Source organism: Apteryx mantelli, chromosome 9, assembly GCF_036417845.1.
Source record: "Apteryx mantelli isolate bAptMan1 chromosome 9, bAptMan1.hap1, whole genome shotgun sequence".
Taxonomy (NCBI): domain Eukaryota; kingdom Metazoa; phylum Chordata; class Aves; order Apterygiformes; family Apterygidae; genus Apteryx; species Apteryx mantelli.
In genome coordinates, this window is record NC_089986.1 from 7,617,951 (window position 1) to 7,642,427 (window position 24,477).

The following is a 24,477-nucleotide window of genomic DNA, read 5'->3' on the forward strand; positions in this document are numbered from 1 at the left end:
AATAGATACCAACGTCTTTGTAGAAGTATTTTGAGTATCTTTTGTGTTGTGCATGTTGCAAGCTAAATATACTTTTGAAAAAAAAAAAAGATTACTTACATATTTTAACTAAGAATTTGAAAGGTCTTCCCCATGTTGCAGGGGTTTATTGTTGCTCAAAATGAGAAGCAAGACAGAAGTTGTACTTATTGGGGTTTTTCATTGTTCTGCAGTAGTTTTTCCACTCTTTGTGTGTCAAGGTTCTCATGAGATAAAATGAACAGGGGTGAGGCAGCCTTGATCTCAGAGATTGGCTCCACATTCAAGAATTCTACTGATTTTAAAAAATGATTTTGTTGTATAGTCCTATCACCTTTTGAATGATTTATTTCATGAAATCTCCCACATTCATTATATTTTTTTCATCTTTCCAACACTTTTCACCAGTATTTAGTCTGAGAGAATTTACATTGCCATAGGTATCCTGAAAAAACTCTTTATGTTATTTTGATTTTCATTATGTGACAATGAAGTCTTTAGTACAGAAATACAAAATATACAGAGAAAAGAGGCATAATGCCATATAGATTCAAATCATTTCAAAAAAAGGAAAGTCAAACATATTCTTAACCTATTTTCCATATTTAGGTTCTAATGTTCCGTGAATTTGGTAAGCATTTATTCATATCATGTCACTGATTTCAACCAGAAACAAATGGACAAATTAGGTTCTTCAAAAAAAAGTTTGTTTCCATCTCTACTTGTAGCTAAAATACTTTGGGCATTAGTTTATTTGCTTCTGTAACTGATTCCCAAAAACTGCTATGGAGCAGATCTAAAATTTTGCTTTCTGCTTTAGCAAAATACTCCAGCTCAACTGAAAATGATTTAGCATTTCATCTGTATGGCTTTATTAAAGCACTGACACACAAAAGGGTGTACTTTATGGAGCCATTAATGCATGCCCCATGTGTGTTGTGAGGCATGAGGCCAAAGGCCGTGTGCTTTCAGCTACCCATGAACCATATTAATGACCCTGTAAAATACACTCCTGAGCATCCTAATGCTATTATAATTACTCACTTTATTATTACATGCCTCTTTGAAAAAAGTTCTCTAAATATTTCCCTTTCCCTTTTATATAGTCCTTAACTAGAAGAATAATTTATGGTAGACTGAAATGGAAATGTTCACAACAATAAGAGTATTAACTTTCTTTTCACCACTTCTTTTTGGTAACATAAAATTTTCTCTTTTAACACTTCAAGGGCTTGTACATCCTGTGTGTTAAAAGTTTATAAACCCTTTAATAGTGAAGTTTCTCCTGCTATCATAATTAATAGCTCTTTGGATGCAGATTGCTAGGATTTTGTTTCTCATTAGCAACTTGAATTTATATTAAAAAGAGAACTTAAAATGGAAACTTACTTACTATTTCATACATTTTCTTTTTAATAGAAAAGAGCAAGAATTCAGTTGGCAATTGCTAATATAGTTCTTTTCTAATATGTTTTTTTTCCAGCTGCAGCTGTAGTTTACAAAGGTTGATAGACAACATGATACTACCTGTATTTTCTAGCAACCACAAAATTCAACATTCAAAATAGTGCCTGAATTCTATCTTTGCAATTGTCTCTAACCTAAACGTTCTTGAAGTGATGATCGCAATTTGAAATTTAAGGCTGCATTCTTAAACAATTTTAAAATGAGGCATATATTTCTGTTTTTTTCCCATATGCACATAATGTTGGTTTTGCATCCTTTGAAAAGTCTATGTAGTTTTTGGCTGGTTTCTTATCAGAAGTATTTCATAGGGAGTGTTTTGATCTCTGGTTCAAATTCATCCATGGCAGCAGATGTTTTTGTTGTAAACAGGTTGCTTTGGAAAGTAGTGTGTGCAAACAAATTTACAAAAAGGTGTATGTATATTCAGTAGGCGTGGTGGAACCAACAATTTTGAAAAAAGTATTAACTAGAATAAATGTTTGGTTTTACTTTTTTTTTTAAAAAAAAATACTTACACCAAATTTCAAAAACAAATAGCCTTGCTTGGCTATAATGTATTAAAGCTTCAGCAAAGGGGCAGAGATAGTATGGATAATCTTAAGGACGTGGAAAAAGCCCTCCTCCGTAGTCTCAACTTTCTGCAGATCATGCTTTCTTTAAACCATTTCTAGTTCCAGGTTTTTGCAGGACAGGCCCTCTTGCAGAGTGGTTGCAAGCACCCATCATCACCCATCATTAGAAGGTCCTCACCCTTGGGAGAACCTTACCCATTTTTAGTAAGACCAACCACAAATAGATAACGCCGTGTGTGTTGTATTGAAGAAGCAGCTGTGATAACATGCTGTGTCTGCAGGAGAACTACTTGGGGCAGTGGCTGTGAAGGAGATGGGTATTTTGTTTCTGCTACCAACAGCTCCAACAAAAAGTGGGGCTTCCCCCCTCCCCCCTGTTATTCTAGTTGTTGTAAGCACTGTTGTAACCTACCACTGCTGAAATCATCATAATGTTCCAGGATGACTCTGGCACAATTTTCAATATTGCACTAGCAGTAGGTGAGTCTTTATTTTTGTACGACTTTCTGATAGCCCTCAACAAAACAATTTTGAAAAATGTGCCCAAGTAGGTGTATGTCCCATTAATGATTGAATCCTGGCATTTGAATGATGGAAATAGATAAACGAAGTTCCTTTCCCAGACTATACAGAGGAGCGCTTTTGTCATGAGCCATGCACTTTTCATTTATACAAGCGCTTAGTCAGTCTTTTGGTGCTAAAACTTTTGAGTCCTTTAAAAGCTTTTTTCATCACTTTCTCTGTGGTTCCTCAGCATATCATCCCTGGAGATCTGCAGGAGTTAGGTAAAGATAATCAATCTCACTCTGAAAGAAACAAAATTACTTGTGACGATCAATGTGCACTAATAGTTACTTGTTGTTAAAGTCATCCTGCAAAGTTGCAGAACCCAGCAGAAACATATTCAGAACATGGTTCTTAACTTCCCTCTGCCAACTAAGCAATATGCAGGAAGCCAAAAGCAATGAAAACAAGCATATGAAAGGCTTTGGCTTTCACTAGCTTCAATTTAAGTTTATATGAATGAGGAAGATTTTTTTCCAAAAAAAGATATCTACACAGGAAACTAAGAAAACTGGCATTACTGATTGGTTTCTTTGGGAAAACATCCCTGGAACAAGGTTTTTTTTGTTTTTTTTTTCCCCTTTTCTTTTTTTTCCCTCTTCCCGGAGCTGAATTTACTGCAGGTATTCACAAAAGATACCTAAAAATGAAAACAGACCTCTATTGGAATTATGCAACAGTCCAAGCTGTTTGGAAGCTAAACTCAAAGTTAAAGCCATGAGAGTCGGGCACCTACCGTACCAAGGTGCTGTACTGGGTGGGCTGATTCAGTTGCCCACACGTGTCTAATGCCATTTGAGACGCCCTAGGGTATTATATCTGGCCTCCACCTGCTGCTGTGGGGGTGTCTTGCAATCATCTTGCAATCAGTGCGCACAGATATCCCAGAGGAGCCAGACTCTTCTCAGTGGTACCCAAGGAAATAATAAGAGGCAATGGGCACTGATTATATAGGAAATTCCGTTTAAATGTAAGAAAAAAAAAATATTGTGAGGGTGGTCAAACCCTGGAACAGGTTATGGAGTCTCCGTCCTTGGAGATATTTAAATCCCAGCAGGACAAGGTCCTCAGCAACCTGCCCTAGTTGAGCCTTCCTTTCCCTGGCGTGGCTGGGCTACACGATCTCCAGAGGTGCCTTCCAACCTCGATGATTCTGGGATCTGAAGGCTCAGGGGTGGGATACTAAGGACTATGAGGGGACAGATGATTTGTTCCCTAGACATCTGCCTGTTCTTCAGCCTCCTGACTATCTTTGTAAATCTGTCTCTCAATAGACTGGACTCTAATGAAAATGAATTAGCCCATCCTAAGTACTGTTAGACAAGATGCTTTTCTGCAAAGCAATAACCATGGTACTTCCTTTTTTTGACATGAGTAGATGTATCACCTATTTTGACTTGTTATGGCTTCAGACATATAAGTACTATGGCTCAGAGGCACAGAAAGGATTACTGCCTATTTTACTGTCACAGTAGAGTTTGACAGCTCTGACAGTCCGGCAATGAGTCTGTTTTCTTCTGCGAGCTGTACAGTGGCTTATGTCCAAAGCAGAGGTGGAGAACCTTTTTCACACTGAACGCTAATCCTTTCAGACTCTTTCGGTGAACCCGGCACTTAGCCTATTATTACCTAGAAATTAAATGTTAGGGGATGAAGAATCACATGGTCACAGGCTATATCATGTGAAGTCTTAAGCTGCAGCTTTTTCAGCTGAAACTTGAATTTGCTATAAGGGAGCTGTTCCTGATTTTGGGGAGTCCTACAGACTGTCTGCCAGTAGTTACCAAGCAGTGAAAGACGACTTTTTTCCCTCTGTTTTTATTATGCCCAGATGTTTCCTCTACATCTTTTCACTCATCTCACTGCTCCTTTTTCCACACAATTCTGCAATTCCTAGGCACATATTTTTCACATCTCTTGACACATATTGAAAAATCACATGTTGATGAACACCAATTTCTTAACTAAAATCTGCCTACGCCATGGGTGAATACATCACTTAGGGTACATTAGTGAAATTCTAAAACCTTACTTTTCGGAAGCTGGTCATGCACTAAAAGCAGCAAAAGGGAAAAAAATTAAATCGCCAATTACAGCTAATAGCTTTCTGAATTTGACATGTATAAAGCAGATTGAAGGCACTTTTAATAGCGGCTTCTTGGTAAATGTAAGTAGTGAAATGCTTTGGAATGAACGAGTTGCAAAAAGTAGGTTAAATGTCCTGTGCTTAACAACTTGCAGAATTTAGAAGGCTGTTTTCAAGACATCTTTGGGGATTTCTCTCTAAGAATACACCTGACAAGTGGTTTTGTTTCCTTTTCCCTTAACAGAGAGTGTTTACGTATATCTGGTATCTTTTACTTCCTTAAAATCTCCCTAAAATAATGTTAGTTTTAAAAGGACACAAAAAAGAGAAAGCAATGCTAGTGATAAACCTCATTATTTCATTAAGTGTTTTCATTAATATTTATCAGCTTTTTGATATAAATATTGCTAAGGTGAATCAAATCAACACACTGAAGTATATTTTTCTACTAAGCTGAAAAATGATGCTGTGTATTAAGTCACTTACTTTCCAGAAGGAATATAACAGTAGTTTTAATGAGAGAAGAATGTCAAGAAAAGCAAGGAACCTGTTAATAGTATGTTAAGTCAGGAAATAAAGAACACTCGCCAAAACAGGGCTTTCTGAACATTCCCTGTATTTGTATTTTTCAGTGCTGTGTAAAGCACATCAAGTACAGATGAAAGGTTAAGAGAGTAATAAACAAAGGCTGGGATGTGATTTTGATGGGTAAGCTGCACTTTGATCTTCAGCCCATAAAACAATGCTACCTGGGTCAGCACTAGCACTCAGCTCGACAAACAGTCACTTGTTTACTGCAGTATAAAATTCACAATTCCTTATTTTATGCCATGAGAGGGAAAACTCTTGTGGAATACCAAAGCAGGGAAAGGGAGAATGTAAGTGTTTTATCATTTTGTGTAATTAAACATGTGTTCATGAAATATCTTCTTCAAAACACTATGAGCATTAAAACGTGTACCTCTAAAAATGGCTTATATGAAGTACTTGAATAGCATTGATGATCTTGAAAATCCTATAATAATATATGAAGTTATCGAAAACCAGGACTGAAATTCAGGATTATGTGATAATTAAGAAAAAACAATGCTTCTTTTAATAGATAAAATTACCTTTATTACATTGCAGCTCACTGTTCCCCTTTGCTATAGTTACCATTTTCTCCTACACATTCATTCCTTTGGAAAGGTTTCTACTTCCTTTTAACTTTATTAGTTCCACTTATGCTTCTGAAACACAATTAACTTTGCTACCGGATCAGATTAGGACTTCACACCTGTACAAAGGAATAAGAGTCCCTTTTTGCGCTCTGCTAAGTCACCCAGACCGTGAGCAAAGAGGAGTAGGAAGGCGTCCTCCACAAAAGCCAGGTAAGCAAAAAAGCCAAGAGGCTTCTTCTGGAAACGAATGAGAACGCTTTATTTCCATGAAGAAATCACATCTCTGCTCTACTACACTACTTGCAGACCGGAGTAAAGCCAGATTATGGTGATTACTAATGCATTGGTTGTAGCAGGTAGATTATTTACCTGTACGTATGATGTGGGCTTGCTAGTGCCAAAAGGAGTTGGGGAGCACGGGTGACTGCCGGCGAGATCTGACATCTGACGCCGTGCCATTGGCACCTCGCTCCCTGTTCAGGGCAGCGCTCATCCGGCCCCGCAGCAAGGGACAGCTCATCCCTCAGCAGCGTACAGCTCGCTGTCGCAATCCAGGCCGCCTGGATAACCTCCACCTTCTGCTTTGATAACCCCCGAGTAGGATCTTTCCAAGTTTTCTTTACACCAGTTTTTTCTCTTGCTTACATGGTACAACTCCAAAGACATGTCAGTGACACTGCGATGGTTTCACATCACTCTGAGCAAAGGGACAATCTGGGGCGGAAGGAAGAAGGAAGAATATCTCAGGAGCATGATACACAGAAAGAGGACAGTAGAAAATCTAGACCCATCAAAAAAATGAGTTTAACGTTTCTTTTCCTTTTGTATACCTGACCTTCAGCTGTTAAAATCGTTTTTGTGATTTTACAACTTCTCTTTATTTCTGTTGTTCCTGATTAGCTAAAAATATGAGTAGTTCTACTGATTGCAGTTAGATTGCTTACATGTATAAAATTAATATATAAAAGATGTTTATAGAATCTGAGCCTTGTAGAACACACTGAAGAAAATAATGAAAGCTTGTTCTTAAGGAAACTGGAAAAATAAATATTTTTTTCTGCTTTGAATATCTTTTGATGCAGAAAAAAGTGCACTTTCAAATTTAACCATATTTCTCTTATATGTCAATTATAAAACAAGCATTAATAATTCTGAAGGCACTTATAGCAAAATTAACTTCCTGTTCTTGATTATTTTAATAAAGCCTTTATAGTATTTTACTGGACAACACTCAAAATGGTCTTAAAAAACCCCAAAACTGATAATTTGAGACAAAGGGGTTTTTTACAGTTGAAAACTACACCCATACAGTTTTTTTTCATGTAGAAGATAGTTGTAAGATTTTTAGGTACTGTGAGTAGATATATCACAAATGTGCAGATTGATTTTAAAAGTATGCCTGTATCTTTTAATTATGGCATTGATTCTAGCAAATCTCAGGCAATAAAAAACTCATTAATTTTAATTGTGTTGGATCAAGCCCCATATTTGTAATGTGATGTAACTGTCCACTGCATTCGTGACATCTGGCAATGTAATTCTTGGAAAATAGTATCTTGATCATAAGGAAAGCACTAGGTTATAATTTTCAGTGTAGGAGTAACCACCAGGTAATGCCCAGTCAACAGCAAAAAAACTAGCATAGAATTAACCCGTGAAAATGAGCAAATTAAAAGTCAGAATGTATATTTATTTATATTTATGTAAATGCTACATTGCTCCTGTGATGATGTTCACCTAAAGTTGAAACAAGCTGTTGTTACTGACAAAAGACTTCCATTTCATTCTGTTGGAGGTTGAGGGATATGCATATTTATTCCATAATTTTTCCCCAGAGATTGCCATCACTGAAATTTGGCTAGCACAGAAGAACTGGTGCCGTAAGTTTGAGCTGGCATGTCGTATCATAGTGTTGTGACAAGCAGTTTTGGCTTGATGTATCTGGAAGAAAGACTTTTAGTGCCCTTTGCATTTGGAATCTCAGCAGAAGAGACAATTCTGGAAATACCCAGACTTTGAAAGCTATCTCTAGACCTCACGAATGCCATGCGTATTGTTTATGCCTCTGTTAATTACACCTGGCCCATTCATTAATGACTTCCTCTTTTGGTTCATTATAGAGGTGGGTTGTGTTTCTGGCTCTGAGCGTTCCTATGCTATACATATGTACAGCCAAAACATTTGGGGTGCAAAGAAGCAGATGAATATAACGCATCTCCTGGTACGCTTTCGTCTTGATTGCATTTGTTTTGTTTCTCAGCCAGCGAGCGTTGGCCTCGCTGCCTGTCTGTACGCAGCGGAGTGGAAACCATGAGGGGAATGATGATTACTTGCTTCTTGCTTGTTCTACACCGAATAGCAGGCAGCAGTGGCATTTCCTTCCCCTTGATCCCCGGCTTACACTCGGCACTTTGCACTAGCGAGCGCATAATACTTAAAGCTATTGCAGCACAGAGTGTCCTCAGAGACTCGATTCGAGGATTTCATGTCAAGGAGTTTGAGTGCTGTGTTGAACCGTGTGACACACAGGGAAGTTAATAAAGGACCAGAGTAGATCTGAAAGCCACAGTACGCCCTATCCTTACATTTGGAGTAGCAGTGTAAGGGAAATCTTAAAATGCAGCATTATAATCCATCTATTTCCTAGGCAGTTGTGTTCAATTTCTTGTCCTTCATATAAAGAAGCTTAATTCCAAGTGAAACTAAATCAAATATCATAGCCAGGCTTTTAATTTTCCCCGAAATGACTCATCTAAGTCTTTAGAAAGTAAATAATGATGTTTGAAAAATAATGACTATGTTGATAAGTGTTATTAACCAATTTAACCTGTTGGTCACGGGGGTGCACGTTTTTATGGGATAAACATTGTTTGCTACTTCTTGCTGGTAAATGTTTTTAGACTATAAATTTGCATATAATTTGCATTAATATAAAATGGTAAAATCAAATATGTGCTTGAAATCGTTTTTCTAGACAGTCCTGTTGCTGTATAGTGCTCAATATTATTTGCAGAAACCACCTATGCCAATATTTCTATTTTTGTTTCAGAGAATAATTAAATTGTAATGCCTACAGCTATCTCAGATGGGATCAGTAAAGTAAGTTGCCAAAGTGAAATATTTCATTGCATGAGGGATGACACAGGGAAAATAGAACAGTAATATCTGAGTTGTTCTTCTAATCGGCTTAGATTCATTGTCGGGTTTAGTAGCCAAATTATATGGTTTCTAGAGCTGTAGTAGAGAGAAAAACAGAGGTACATGAAGGTAACAGGGATGTGTACAGATAATGCCAAACGGCATACCTGATTTGATATCACTGTTTTGAGTTTAAAAGTATAGTGCTTCTCTCAATACCTCTTTTTCTTCCTCTCATCTCAAAGATTTTGCAGCTCTCCTTTTTGATGACTGGAGCATCTAGAAGAAAGGTTCTCCCACCCCCATCACCATTAGTTCAGCAAATCTAGGTGTCATCTGCCTAACAGCGTAATGAGCAGTAATAGCTCATAATGACCATAATGAGCACTAACAGCTGAACATGTCAAATATACTGGAAAAAAGGATAGTTCCCTATGGGACTCCAGCCTCCTCAAAGCGGATTTGCACAGCGCTGCTGTAGATAGCAGTGAACTACTGAACTGCAGTGCAACCACAGCCTGTTACAAAAAATCCTTTAGAGAGGGAGCCAACTTTTAAGTCACATTTTTTGACATTATATTCATTATAAAGTGAGATTTCTCAGAGGATTTTGAAACAAAACGGTTATCTGAATTTCCAATCAAACATGAAGGGCAAGTTCTTTCTAACAGGGCACAAATACAAGAGAAATCTAACCCTGGCCACAAGGCAGCATACGAATTTGGCTCCAGATAAAGGTGGAACAGAATTTTATGAGCGGATTTGGGGCATTTAAGATAGGCTGGGTGCTGATATATTACCTTCTCACCCTACATCTGTAGCACAATCAGGTCTTAGGACTGGCTGCAATCAGACAGGCTGCATGCCCTTCCCGCTGCAGTGTGGGCAGTTACAGATGTCCCAAATTAATTCGCCTGATTTGCCTTGCACAAAAGCTCACTGACTCTGCAATTCTCGTATTTCAGACCTTTGCAAAATATTCGCACCCGTTGTAGCTTTTTCCTTTATTTTACTGATCCGTTACACTAAAAGACCTTCTGGCTTTACCTGGAAACCTACACAGGTACAGATATCATCGGGTTTCCCTTGATCCTGGATGGTCTTCTATGTGAGGAATAGCAACAATAATAGTATTTTATTATAAAATGGTCTTTTATACCTCTGTACAGAATCAGCTATGTTTTGATCCATTCTATTCCAATTTTTCTGTTTTATTCCTTGTGTTACTTTCTGACTTACACATCATTAGTCTTCTTCCTACTGAAATGTCTTAATTTAATCAGTCTTTCAGCAGAGTTTGAAATGAATCCATGTCTAGTCTGAATGTCACTGGCTATGGTAATTTTTTGTAAAAATTTATTTTGCTTTGGTGTGTGAGACTGAAACTACAATGTGATGCCTGGTTTCAAATCCCTTAATGAACAGAGTCAGCACAATTTTAGGAAAAAAATGGGATATGTTATCAAGTGTTTCCTCAAGCAGATTTTAGGCATGGAAGATGTTACTGAAGTAATGGCATTGCCTAGAATTTCTGCAGTTTTCTTTAGCTCAAGGCAACAGCTGAAGCATTCATCAAGATTTTAAGTATGTGAATGTTTTTCTCAGTAAGTGGTCGAGTTTGTTTCACCTCAATTAATTGCATGCATGCGGATATGTTTACCACATCAAGGCCTAAGAGTTGAGAGTATCAACATCTATCAAACAAACAACAAGAAAATGTAAGAGAATATAAAATGCTCTTTCGATCCACAGAGCAATGTCACTGAGACTTGATGGTATTCAGTGAATACTGAGTCAAGCCTTTGACTGCACCAGCTAAATATAAACGATGCATAACAACAGACTACATAGATTTCTGGAAACATTTTCTAGGAAACCTATTTCAGGGGAGACTTTTTTGAGGAATATCTCTCTGTAATGTTTCCTAATGGGAAAAATTGTGACTGATTCCATAACTTTTTGGTTTAGCTGGAATGTAAGAGAAGAAAATAGAAACTTCTCTAAAAATGAAGCATTATTTTCTGTAATCATTGTATTTGCAATGTTATTCGTATTAGATCATAGAAATAGTCTTGCAATAATGACACCGTGTAACTCCCCTGTGCCTGCTGCAAAAAAGGTGTGTATGTACTTGTATTTATGTGTTTGTATATTACTGCATGTGCATATATATAGGCAGACATATACGCTCTTTTTTCAGTTATTATGCAGCAATCCTTGGCATATACTTGAGGTATCACATCACTTTATAAAACATATTTAAACTTCATGATTTCCCCGTAAAATAGATAGGACACTTATGTCAGGCAAGATACAAGAAAAGAGATTGACCCAGGGTTGGACATCTGGAAAATGGGAAGTGAAGGAGATAATCCCACCTAATAATCTAACTATATTTGAAAACACTGGGGAAAAAATAGCAATCTGACAGACTGATCAGCATTCCAGTAGTTCAGATATCTCACATGCTTCTGTTGCAAATCTCTAAGTCTATGAAAGGATAAAACATAATTGCAGGAAATGGGCGATCTTTAAGAAAAAGACTTCAAGTCTCTCAGAGAGGGATGCCTTTTAGAATTGTATTTAATTTATAATTAAATGCTTTTTTTTTTTTTTTTGGCAGAAGTATAGGTCCCTCCAGAATATAAATAAGGGAACGGTACTTTAAGTGAAATTATCTATAATTAGAGGAGCCAAATGTTTGATATGACATTTCTTCTATCTTTTTCTTTGACTTCACAGATAACCATCTGCTTTAGAGCAATTTTTCACACACTGTTGATTCTGACCAGGAAAGGATTTCTTTTAATAGCTTCCTATTTTTGAAACTTGCATGGACTAGGAATGTATAAAAGTGAAAAATGCTTTAACAACTTAGTAAAAATAGATGAAGTGTATTCCTACCTGAAATCAAATTGTGTTTTGCTTCCATAAAAGCTTAGTTGAAATCTTTGGGAATTATACTCAAGTAAAAAAATCTATCCCACAGTGAGTAGAGACCAAAGTCTCTGAATTTCCAGTATTTTATGTGTTATTGCTAATGGATAAGTGTCAAAAGAAAAAAAAAAAAACCATCTGAATGTTTAGTTTGCCTAAAACTGACGTGTCAGTGATCTCCAGCTCAGCTATGGGACTTTTCTTCATCTCCAGGTCCTAATTAGAGCATGTCAACATGAAATGTGAAAGCTAAGACTATTTTTTCACTTTCTAACTGTTGTTAAATCACATGTAAATCATGCAAGTCCAAAGCACTCGACTCTGTGTGAAGATGACTATAGATGATATTCTTTGCCTTTCTTTACTCAGGATATGTCTACATGCTAGTAGTGGTTCCTCGTGTCTTTAAAATCTATTAACCTGTAAATTGGGATAATCAAGGGCAAGTCCCAATGAGAGCTATCAAAGTCACCAAAGGGACTTGATTTTCTGGTACTTTCCCATTTTCCAGCCTCAGGTCCAGACCCGAGCTAGACCAGCTATTTCCCCAAGGAACTTAAGGGGGAAAACAGTCTTCCAACTATTTTTAGGTTGTCCTATGCAAGTGTCCTAGCGACACCTGATCTAACTGCATCATTTGACCTATGAGCCACTGTCCAAAGAGTCTCGCTGTAAATAAAATCCTTTTTACAGGTGTTGTTTGCTCACCAGAATGGAAAACTTCCAACTCTGAGCAAGGCTTTGTTTTGTTTTTAAAGAGAAAGGAGAATAAAAATATAAAATTAAATCCTGAATGCAGTCAGCTGCAAAGAATGCTCTGTGGACCAGGTGAAACAGAAATTAAATGCAAACGAAGATGAGTCAGTTATGCCTTAAAAATAGAACTGAACAGCTTTTGATTAGGAAAGCCAAGATGGTACACTGTTGTCCATTTCTATAATTGATTATTACGTAGATCATTTCACATCTTCTCATTATTTGTAATTTGTGAGATGTTTGTCTCGGTACCAAGTACACTGGTACTGTATCCAGCTAAAAAAAAAATCTTATTACTATATTTTCCTTAGTGTCCTAATAACTTTTACAGGTGCTTCCATTTGACTTTCCATCCTAAACTGAAGCAGAAGGAGCCATTAAGGTGATCTTCTTCTTCTTCTTCTATTGTTAATATTCACCTTTTGAGGCAGAAAATTAGAAATTGTATTAAATATATGAACATTATGCATTCATGTTCGGTGTATGAACATTTTTTGTGCCGACCTTGTTCAGTGTGAGACAAAAGCCTAATTTGTGTTTGCAAGTTAGAGTACAGACTGGGAGGGCTTGGGGGAGGCAGTATTGGTTTTGGATTTTTGTTTGTTTTGTTTTTGCCTCTGGCTTTTGCTTCCCAAGACAGTGCTAAGCTATGCAGGAGTAAGGGATTACTTTTCGCCTGACTCATAAAAATTCTTGAGAAAATCATTCTTTTTTGCTTTTACAGTGGCACAGAATATACCAAATACCCCTTTTTTTCTTTGGGTTTTGCTTTTTTTTTCCTTCAGGGAAAATTACTAATAGACTCTGTTTATTTCTCTTCCCTCCTCTTTTTGTTCCTCTTTGAGATGAGTTTTTAGCAATTTCTTTAAGAACAACATATGAAGAATGGTAGAAAGTATTTTTACTGCACCTCCTTGGTTATAATCGGGAAAAGGTGGGAATACATGTCCTAGCGTGTGTTGTTTAGAGCAGTTTGGGCAGCTTGGCTGTGTACTGCTAGCCAGTTGCCCTTGGGCGTATGAATGCTGTGTACATCCAAGTCAGACCCCAAACTTCTTTTTGATTTTAAGGCAAGTATTTGCCTCCCTCTTGTCTCTCCCCTTCTATTTGGAACTGTATTTTTAAGGGGCTCCAATGGAGGATCCTTGACATAGACCCTTGAAATACAGTTGTCCGTGACAGTGAGCTACCTCCTAGGGCTGAGCTAGCCAGCCCTGAGCTGTCTGGCAGCGGGCATCCGCCTGGCTGTCTACCTGGGAAGACCCGAAAAACTCGGCTCCGTGCACAAGGTGTTCCAGCCAGCTCCACTTACTGCAGCTTTCCAGCCCGTTTTTATGGCAACTCGCCAGCTTCTGTGGAGACCAGGGAATCCTCAGAGGGCTATTGAGTGAATGAATCAGGCTCCCACTTTCCGCTGTAATTAAATGGAGATTTATTGCCTCACTCCATTGTTGTTCCTTCGAAAAGCCCAGCTTAGGTGCTGTAATAAGGGTGGTTCCTGGCTTTGTGCCATTCCGTGAGAAAGAGGACCTGATTTTACTGGTCCCTTCTGGCCTTGAAAAGACGAGTATAGGTATTTGCAGGCACCTAACTTGCAATTTGGCCTTGCCAAAAGTGAGCTGGCACAAATCCTTCACACCCCATCTGCTTCTACAGTCTCTCCCCATCTTTCCTCCAAAAATTTCAGTTTTTTCTCTCTTGCATACACACCTGCCCAGTTTCATGAGCTGATCGCAAGCCTCGCTTGACCTCTACAGACGTATAATTGTACATTTATCCCCATCTCATGGCCTGATACATGTTTCCCATTCTATTTTAATTTTTTAGAGAACTGTCTCTATTTCACCTGAAGGAAGTAGAAAACCTTTGTCTTTGCAGCCTGGGCTTCATCTTCAGGCTGTTGCACAACTCTCTTGCTTTTTCTAGTCTGAAAATTTTACTGCACTTACTGTCTTGAATACTCTATATGTTATGTAAGATCTAAATGAAGGCCTTCAAAGGAAAAATGGATATTCGTATTTAGATTTAGAAGACCAAAGGAATTATGCTACAAAAATCTAACAGGTATTCACTTCGTTAAGGCACATTAAGATCAAGGATACCTAGTTTTTGTACTATAAATTCACACTTCTCCTTCCAAAACAGCCAAATTAAATCCCAGATTCCCAGCCAATCATGGTTCTGCATAGTTCAATCAAAGCTGGATTTCTTTGTTAAAAGAATATACAATCCCATAAGTACCTCAATTAGGAAGATAATTTTATTGGCATATTTGCATATATGATTACATTTTTAATGAGATGTAATTTCTGCTGAATAGTACATAATAGCATTTTTGCGTAACTTTTATTTCTATTAAAACCACTTGTTTGTATATCTACTTTCTTTCTTTCCTTTTTTTTTTTAATGAATAAATATTTTTGGTGAAAAAAACTTGTTGCCAAAGTATCTCTTTTTTGCACTCGGAAAGAAATGCTCAGGTAACGAGCATTTTAGAGTGCAGTAAAAATTAAAAAGAAATTTGTGTGAAGGTGACTTATAAACAGTCATATAAAAATATTTCATTATTTTTGATCCACATGCCTTTAATATAGAAATAGGTATTACAGAATGCACTAAAGTCTGATGGTCCCTTTGAGTAGCCAAGGCTTTCTTCCATTTTTTTTCCAGCTTCCCATCATTAAAATAATGATTGCCAAATGTAATTCATCAACGTCTCCAATGAAAGGAGTCTTGAAAATAGGTATTTTGTTTAACACAAGACCATACTATTTCATACTATTAAAAAAAAAAAAGGTATCCATTGGAATGAAGTTCTCACTCTCCCTCCATTCAGGTTTTCCAAGAAGGCTACAGGTACAAGAGACTCAGGGTGCTGGTAGTACAGCATTTAATATCAAACATGAAAAGCAGAACAATTTTTGTAATGCAGGAGAAAGGAATCAGAATTGGTTTTGCTTTGTTTCCTATCAACTTCTTGTTTAAAAAAGATGGTGACATAGTTTCTTGTTTGTAGAATGGAAAACTGCTACTTATTATATTTGTTACAGAACTGTCCTGTATATGAATAATCATTCACTCCAGAAAAACAGAGGTATTAGTATTAATAATTATTACTATTCCTTTTATATTTATTGTTACCCGAATTGAAAAGATGTATACTGTTCTTCCCTTCTTTTAAAACAAAACAAAATAGTGTTTACACTTGCACTCTAACAACTGTATAAGATAAGACTGCTTGCAATTTCTCTTTTCAGAATATATCCATAAATTCAAATAGGAGAAAAACATTGCTATTTCTTGTTCTGGGATCTTTATTACACCGAATAACAATAACCTTGGATTTAACTATTATAGTTGCTACAAAAACTGAGCCTCTGTCAAGCATTAGATTTGATTTGTTTTGTTCAAATACTGCCATTTAAATAGGTATTCAGTGTATTCAGCTTTCCGTTTTCAACCTCGCTGTTTATTAAAATGGGCCATGATTTTTATCACTGGTTATCCTACTGTAAACACACAACTTTAATTTCCAAAGGCATCTTCCTTCCGGAGTACGGTGGTAATCCTCAACCCACACATTATTGGTTTTCATTTCCTTTTGAATGTCAATTTTAAACCTTTAAGTATTGAGTCCAAATTAATTTTTTATATGAGGCTCATTCATCATATGGAGTAAATTGCCTAGAATAAGTCATTTATGTAGTGCTGGGTATTATGCTAGAACACTCTATCGCTGAAAAAAAATTTCTTCCCTCTTGGCTTGATTCCTGCTCTAATAGTATATTAGAAATAGTTTAGGCAAGATTAAGAAAGGCCCTTTGACAAAACCTTGGATAGCACTTGGGGAACAGACAAGCATGACCTGTAATAGATATTAATTGTTAAAGATGATGTTGACTTCAGGATTCCTGTTTATGGATTTGAATATTCTGGTTATGAACGGTCTTGAGTTAATAGCTCTGGAGAATGGCTATTTTTTCTCAGACTGGTTCCTAATCAGGAAATCACAGTAAAAGCTTCCATAAAGTATCCTCACACAGAGAAGCCAACTGATTTTGAGAGATCACATTTAAAGGGAAAATGTAATTTAGACCAAAAAAACCTCCCCCAAACATGTTTGCTTTCCATCAGTGCCAGTTGTGGTAGTATATTTGCAATATGGGCACTTAGGCAATATGAAATATGGAAGATCACTAACACAGGTTTATACAACTAGCTGATGATCACAACCAATGGGTCGTACACTCATATAGCTAGCCAGGCGCTGGACAGGGAGATTTGGTAGATTTTATTCAGATAATGTGTATTAGTAGCAACACCCCACAACTAAACTGTTGAATACTAAGAAAGTTTGAAATTGGGAAAATAGAAATATTGTGTGACTAGTTATTGGCTTTAAAACTTGCTTTCCAGAGAAAACAAAAATTTCTTTAGTGTTTTTCAAAGGTTTCTTCTGTGCTTGCTATAAACAAAAGTTTACTACAGATTTTATTTTTATCAAGTTTGTCCTGTAAATTCCAATTGTTTTCTCCCCATTGGTCATCAGTTGGGTAATACCATAACTTTAAGAAGTATATGGTAGGGAAATAAATCCCTAGTTAGTTACATTTAGAAGTAAGGTCCTCTAAAGTTTGCTCATCAGAGATCAGAAGGTGCTAAAACAAACACAGTATTTGGCTGTACAGTGGGTCTGAATTCGGAGTTGAAAGGGCCACTACTGTGGAGCCAGTTGGCTGTTGTGCAGTTTTTTATTAATTTAACGCACTGTTCTGTTTACCCAAGAAATGGCTTTGAATCTCTGTTTCAAACTCTTCTGTCCAATGAGGCCGTGTAGCTGGTGTTGAAAGACAGGTATACGGAAGACTTGTCCCAATCCCAAACTTTTGGTTGTTGCTGTTGTTGTTAGTTTATTTGTTGTTGTTGCAGTTTATGTATTGTTTTGTGGTTTATTTTTATTTGAAATTTTTAGCTATTTAAAACCAACATAACTGGGACTGTTGTGTTATTCTGAAACAATCAACTTAGCTCTGTCGTTGTCTGCGGGCTCCGTATCGCTCAGCCTAAATAAAGGAAAACCTCTGATGGACTAAAGCCAAAAGGAATAATGCAGGGAGAATGTAACAGCAGGTGAGTATCGTTATAACTATTAATATCATCTTTAACACACTGCAATTATATTACATTACTGTTGTACATTATTTAAAGCAAAAGAGATGAGAATATAAGGTACGGGTCATTTTGATAGTCCTTGTTAGAAGTACAAGGAAAGGATGATAGACAGCCATATTTCATTTTTATATAGACACAGAGAATCTGAGTATTAGTCAAGAATTCCAATATGCCTCTACTTTTAGTTGTGAACCTAACTGGAAAAATCACCTTTGTCTCTTAGTCCTAAAAATGAGATACAAGCATTAGTTAATAAATTTGTTGCAGTTCATTGCTGTGACAGCTAATAGATGAACATATTGACAATTTGCTTAGTAGATTATCATTTACTGTCACTTTTTTAATTAGAAGGTGATTTTCCATTGTCTTTAATCTGTTTGCATCATGGATGACAAATTTCTTCTCCTGAAGGGTAATCGCTTACTATCAAAAAAATAATTTTACCCAAACTGTTACATCAAGAGAAAAAAAGCCAGATTGTAAGCATTTCAAATCCCAGTATTTGGAAGCTCTTTAAGAGCCATATCATATTATAAGACACTGATTTATCATAGTTCTTCCTGCAACACTCATTTCAACTGGAATCATGTTTCACACCAATTACAAAATAGACTGTAATTGCTTTGACTTGCCAGATGTCAGTCATAATGATAGATAGGTATCTATCATAGGAAAACATTTCTTTTACTAGTCAGAGGAATATTTCTGGGAGATACAGCGCAGCTTGTTTCTCCTACCAGTTCAAAAGTTTGCAACACTGGCCCATCACACAAGACTGTCCTCCAACTTGGGACGCCTTATTTTTTGGATGGTCAACTTGAAACAACAGAGGTGTAATTCTCAGAAATGCTCTCTTACCATAATTTCAGTTGAAGTCAACGCAAGTAAAAAGTGCAGAGTTATGCTAAAAGCAGCTTTTTTCTCCTTGATTAGCTTTGTCCTGTCATAGCAGGGAATCAGGAATCTTGAACGTATAAGCTAGCCATGCTCAGTAATATTCAATGAGTATTCATTTAGCACAGTCCAATGAATACTTCTTAATTTCTCTGTTTGTGGTTTCCTGTGCACACAACTGAACTCAGTTAAGGAAACAGAAAGCCCAACGCAAAACCTGAACAAGGACTGAGTGCAGAACCTGAAAAATCCAGAAAATCTTCTGGGGCACTAACAACATGAGTAACATTATAGTTCTTCAAGTGCTAAAACTTTGCTGCTCTAGAAAGATAAGTTAACAATTGAAAACAAAGCTGTCCTTTTCTTACAGTCTTTTGGATTTGGAAGTAGAAGTAAAACAAAACAAACCCTAACAAATACCTGCAGCACTTATAAATGCATCAATAAGAGCAGTAGGCAGGTGGTTTATATGGAAAAACACACAGCATCTTCTGCTTACATGCATAGCACGGTGCGAAGGTAGAAGCCCTTAGCTGTACCTGCTGGAATAGCAGAGTTGGCCCCTGGGGAGAAAACCATATAAAAGAAAGCAAAACTCACTTCACCACATTGTTTTGACATAAACAGCTTTCTCACACAAGATTAATGTTCAGTTTTTCCCCAAATGAATTCAGATAGATATTGCTAGCTTTAACACAGTATGTGCCAGCATGTGTCTTACTTTCAAGAGTTTATAAGGTATTCTAAGTCACAGATAGCAACGTTCCATATCTTCACAAAGAAAGCATTTATAAAGCAAAGGGAAAAGAACTGATATTCTCTATTTATGCTTAGCTTAATGGACTCTAGCTTAGATAGGATCCAAGGAATGTGGCGTAGTGAAAAGAGTAAATTATAAAAGAGGTAATCATCTGAAGAAATGTCATCTGGTGATTCAATGGAAGAGGGAAAAGCAAGGCCACAGATTATCTCACTTCCCTCTCTAGATACTTTGGGATGTGAAGCTGGGAGCTAAGCTGGCCTTCTGAAAGGTTGTGGCAAGCAATAGAAAATATTTTCCTATTGAAAAAGGCAGTCATTTTCTTAAATTTTCCTTCACTGTCCTGATTTCTCCCTGTTTTTAGGTGATCCACCTTTGAGTACAAGTAAAAGTAGTGTCTTAGGAAGGTTTTATTTGGTATTACGGATTTGCCTCTTTTACAACAAAATACTGCAAATGGTAAATAGTTTGGCAAAATAATACATAATTCAACATTATACAACTCAGAAAATTCATTCAAAAAGTGGGAAGTATGGAAATATATATGCTGCTCTTGGCAAAACCAATCCCTCTTCTTCCCCCACTTCCTCAAATGTCTGTGTTTGCTGTCCTGGAGAATTTATGTCTAGTAATTATAGCCATATTGCAGAATCAGAGAACAGGAACAAAGACATCCTTTGGTCTAAACTCTAATCTCATTTTTCACATGCATTTAATTTTTTATCTTATCATATTTTTTTATCAGGAATTTCATATTTTAATATGAATAGTGATGAATTTCAACTATATAACACTTAATACAAATATTGATACATCTACTAGAGCATACCTGGAATTTTTTTTTTAATTGCAATATATTTACTTTGTCAAAATCTATAGCAGTTATACTCATTAATAGATGAGTAATAATAAAAAAATGGATACAAAGTGATCTACTAGCAATTTCTAACAAGATGAGCTAAACTTTGGCAGCATGCGTAAAGCAAAGCCTCATTTTGATGAGTAATAGTACATTTTCATAATTTTGCCTAATTTAATTATGCTAGCATTATGAAGGCTTTTAACCACTGTGATTGAAACAGATTCAGAATCTTGCCATTACTACAATTAGGACTTAAGGCAGAGAAAGAGAAGGCTGAAAAATCAAAAATGGCGAGGCCAGTTTAAATTCTGCCATGCATTGAGCAGAATTGAGGAACTATCTTCGAAATCAAAGTCTTTCCTCAGAATTTCCAGTCACTTTGCTTATTGTTTTACCCTTGCACTACTGCCATCATTTCTGGAATGCTATTAATATGAAAATATGTACAAAACCTAAATGGTTAACTTTATGCACCTGAATACTCCCATTGACATCCTTACCTTACTTAGGAATTTCATTGTTTTGATTTAGTGAAACCCTTTTTAGTGGAAAATCTACTTTAAATACTAAATACTAGTGCTCTTCATTCATCCCCTTAAAGCAGTTCTGTTTTGAAAATGACTCTGCAAAATTGGTATTTTTAGATTCCTAACTAGATTTTGTACTGACTCGAGGTTAAGTCTGCTTCTTTCTAACTGGCACTCCTACAAACTCAGCCTGCTGTATGATCTGGAGGCCAGGGTAGGTTTTTGTCGTTCATATTATCCACTTCAATAATAATTTTTCATCACAGCTTACAGACAGCAAGCAGTTCTGTTGATAATGTATGCACTAAATAGATTAGTGTTCTCGCCTAAGTATCAGTTCTGCCTTGTAATAAGAAAGAATTTTAGTCAACTGAGGAGCAGGTCTGGTTTTATATAGAACATTTTCAGAAGCAAGGAGCGCTCTGGGCCTAATTACCTGTCTTTAGCCTTTTATCTGTCACATTAGCATCTGTCATCGTACCACGCTGATAGGCAGGAGAGTCTGCGGTGCCTACTTTTTAGGCAGCTTGTCCTTGCAAACACAGAAACTTGGCAGAGGATGGAATGGACTTGCGTTTCCTGTCCTCTGTGCTAGACCTGTAGCCTTCAACAGATACATTTCACCACTGATACCAGTAAAAAGTCATCAGGTGACTTTGAAATGCCTTGTATCAAGGTTGTTAAAACTAGTTTCTCATAAAGCTCATTTATTTAAACAACAGGTTTATTTTAAGCATGATAGCGGGATGGGAGGTATGAGTTGTAGTCCTTGCTTGACCAATGACTTGTCCTATTTTATTCTCATCCCTCCTTGTTATCTTGCCTTGTAACCTTGGTTAAGTCCATTAACCTTTTTATGAAGCACTTCCTATGTGTTGTCTTTTCAGATTTAGCTGTTAAGAACAGGCGTGTACGCACAGTATGTAGCACGATGGGGCCCTTAATGTTCCTGCAGTCGAAATGGCAAATAATTGAAGTAACCTATCAACAGTCAATAAGCCAATGCAGAGCTACCCAATGATCCATGCCATTTAATTTTCAATCTAGTTAATGTTATAATTATTTTCCTCCCCCTTTTCTGCTCGGTGTTGTCACTGTATACATGGGGATACTCAGCTTGCTTTCTGCATCAAGCCCCCTGTCTGCTCTAGCAAGGTTTGAACATAGGACATAGGTGGGCTGGGACTTGATTTGAGCAAGCTGACATTGTCAGGGTGAAGGACATTCTCTAGAGAAATGCTTCACATCTATGACCATTGAATCATATGTGTTTCTTCTTGTTGGGTATTGGGCACTGTCCTTTTCAAAAAAGTTAAAAATCAGCACAGCTCTGTTGTATCCTTGAATACAACTGTGGATCGTGTGGCCGTTTGAAAGAGCAAACGTGCTTCTTCTGTGTTACAAATGTCCTTGCTCCTATGTCCTATCTAAGTGGTTGTCTCCGTCTCCTCTAACGATCCATCAGAGCAAAAATTTGATGTACTTCACAATTTTTATCAGATTTTTCAATGAAACCAAGTTTTTTCATGTTTTTGAATGAATGCATTTTAATTAAGAATTTTATGCTCTTAATCTTCTTTTTGTTTTAGAATTATTTTCCGTTGATTTTTATTACCTTTTATGCTATTAACTATTTTTTGATACTAATATTCATAACACAAACCTCTATTTTAAATTCACTACATATTTTTTCCATTCATTATCTTATCTCTGTGTGTATGTCTTTAAAAGTATAAATAAAAATTCATGAAAGATAAGCCAAAAAGAATATTTAAAGAAATGACTTGCTGGATTTGCTTTTCTTTCTAAATATGCTTTATTAGGTGATTTAATTTTCTAATAGTTACTGATAGATTTGCTTTCTCCTTGCTTGAATATGTGCTATTTCCTTTAAATAATTCACCTTTTTATTAAACTAGTGAGAGAACTACCCATATGTTACAGCACTGGATAAGGATAATGTCCACTTTGAAACTGTGGGATTTGTCTCATTTTTCCAGTATCCTAACATGATTTTTCAGCTTTTATTAATGCGATGTAAATCCCAATTTTATTTGCACAAAAAGGGCCAGATATCTTCTTGGGGTTACTTAATACACAGAGTCCAGAGTAAGCTTTTAAATCCAGTCTTATCATCTCTTTTATAGCAGTGTTTATTTCTACCAAACTTCATCAATTGCTGCTTGAAACTTCCATTGTTTATCTGCGTATCTGCACCTTTCAGTGTAAATTAGCATCTCCCCAATTGAAGCAATCTCTTTGAAATGGTAGATTACTTAAATGATTTGAGAATATAGCCTCGAACCTTTTCTGTGCTTTTTCTGTTGAATGGGAACGGGTTCCTCCCTGATGCTTCCCACCCAGAAATACTTAGATAACTTGCAGCTAGCGGATTTAATTTGCAAAAACAGCATATAGGGATATATTGCTTGGTGATGTTAAAAACTGATTATTTCTCTCAGTTTGCAGCCTGGAAGATTTTTGGGGAAATGTCTAGCAACTTTTGAATGGTTAATAGTATTTCAGTGTTCAAATCTCTGTTTTTCATATCTGACACACCTGTATTTTGAAGGACAGATTCACTTGTACAATCCCTATACTTACAGTTTGACAGTGACTAAAACTATGGAATAAGTATGGAGGACTATGTAGCAGTGTGGTCTGTGTTTGTTCTTTCCACAAAAGTATTATCCTATGATGGGCCTAAAGCAAAAGAAATTCAAGTCAATTGACAATATGGCTGGATTGACAATATGACTGAACCTAAAAAAATCAGATCTCGTAGGTCCTAAAGAAAAACCCACAGACCATTCCTAGGTTTGTTCACTATAAGTTGAAAGCCACTCTTCTAAGAGGAAACACTACTATTAATCTTTTCATCAAGTTATAAATTAGTTAGGAATGTTGCTTTGATAGCTTCCTTCTTTATTCCAGCTCTGTTCCATTCCTAAGGACAAAAAGAACATTAAATCCTATTTTTGTCTTTAAGTAAAATCTATCCAGAGCCCTTAAGGTTCCTGAGGCCCAGCGGCAATGACCCTCAGTGCAGTACTCCCAGAGGTTTGGGGTGAGCTGTTATGGCCGCAGGGCATATACCACGACAGTTCCTTGTCCTACTGAAAGCCCTGCAGCTTGCTTCTAGGACTTTGGTCTTTTACTGCAGTATGCGTTAAATTTTAGCAAACAAATAGAAGTTCTTCAACCTGCTTACTGCATTAATATTTCATCAGGTTTCTCCCTCATAAATATAGACATAGTCTAAACATGGAGGAAATAAAAAACTAGGTACTCAGCAGGTACAATATTCTGCCCAAGCCCGTGAACTAGGCTGTCTTACAGTACCTGGGCTTCCTTTGTAACCTCTGTTACTTTATGGTACTGTACAGCACATTGTTAAAGTCAATGCTGGTCTCTGGGTGCAACGCACCCTGTTTTTTTACGAAATTTTTCTGTATTTACTTGATTAAATTGAAATATAACAAACCACTGTTTAGCAAGTCATACTAATAATAAGGTATGTAGCAGTTTCATGTAGAATAATCTACTATCCTGTCATCATGTTAT

At 36.7% G+C, this 24,477-nt stretch overlaps 1 protein-coding gene across 1 annotated transcript in view; it reads left to right on the top strand.

The window, feature by feature from the left end:
* NLGN1 (neuroligin 1) overlaps positions 1–24,477 on the top strand; it is a 315,250-nt gene that overhangs the window by 118,582 nt on the left and 172,191 nt on the right. The window lies entirely within an intron of this gene.